The sequence below is a fragment of the Perkinsus marinus genome, assembly GCF_000006405.1.
Source record: "Perkinsus marinus ATCC 50983 genomic scaffold scf_1104296933008, whole genome shotgun sequence".
NCBI lineage: Eukaryota > Perkinsozoa > Perkinsida > Perkinsidae > Perkinsus > Perkinsus marinus.
In genome coordinates this window covers 1-968 of record NW_003215304.1, presented here as the reverse complement: position 1 = coordinate 968, position 968 = coordinate 1, and the positions used below count along the sequence as shown (strand labels likewise).

Below are 968 nucleotides of genomic sequence, written 5' to 3'. Positions count from 1 at the left end.
CAGGTACGCGTTTAAGACCTAATCAGACTCTTGCCCGCGGGGATGGTTGACGACGGTACGTCCGAGAAGGGATTCAGATGTCCCTCTAAAAGTATCACAGGAATACTCAATCACTACATAAGTGATATGCACCGCTAGTCTAATGGTTAGGATATCTGCCTTCCAAGCAGATGGTCCGGGTTCGATTCCCGGGCGGTGCAGTTCGTATCAACGAGAGAAGGGTCTCTAGACTATCGTGGAACAGTTATGCTCAGCACGTCAGGGCGATACACGAGTTTGTACGCATGAGCAGCTTGGCGCAGTGGATAGCGTGTTGGGCTCATAACCCAAAGGTCCCTTGATCGAAACGAGGAGCTGCTATTCATCACAATACACTCGAGATGGTTATTAAACTGAGAGGTGCAGCTTATCGACTGCATAGATCAGTCTTACCGAAAAATTTCCACTAAACAGAGTCGGTGTTTTCGTACCATTCCGTGCGGTTGGCCCAACCGTGCCAGTTCAGGGGAAAAACAACGTTAATAAAGCGTTGTCCGTGCATAGAAAAGAGCTATTCACCTAGAGCAGAAGTCCTTGCAGGAATGATGAATGACCGCCCGGTACCTCAGAACGCGTTGCGGAGATGAAACAACAGCCCAAATTCACGAGCCGCCGCATGCGGTTTCAAAATGTGCTTGCAAGCAGGAACTTCGATGTCACGAAAAAGTTGTGCAGCTTGTGCCGAGCTAGCTGTAGTATGCGATGAGAACCTCACCAGTTGGAGTTATCAATCGAGATGGAATGCGGCCTACCATGCGAGAGTTATAGTAGCAGTTCGCGATCTCAGGTACGCGTTTAAGGCCTAATCAGACTCTTGGCCGCGGGACGGTTGACGACGGTACGTCCGAGAAGGGATTCAGATGTCCCTCTACAAGTATCACAGGAATACTCAATCACTACATAAGTGATATGCACCGCTAGTCTAATGG

The 968-nt window shown here is 49.3% G+C and overlaps 2 non-coding genes across 2 annotated transcripts; both read left to right on the top strand.

Moving 5' to 3' along the window:
- The first annotated feature begins 128 nt into the window (after positions 1 to 128).
- Positions 129 to 200, top strand: Pmar_PMAR015810. Its single transcript has one exon. It is a non-coding gene; the product is annotated as a tRNA-Gly (tRNA).
- Positions 201 to 287: 87 nt separating this feature from the next.
- Positions 288 to 360, top strand: Pmar_PMAR015809. Its single transcript has one exon. It is a non-coding gene; the product is annotated as a tRNA-Met (tRNA).
- Positions 361 to 968: the final 608 nt, after the last annotated feature.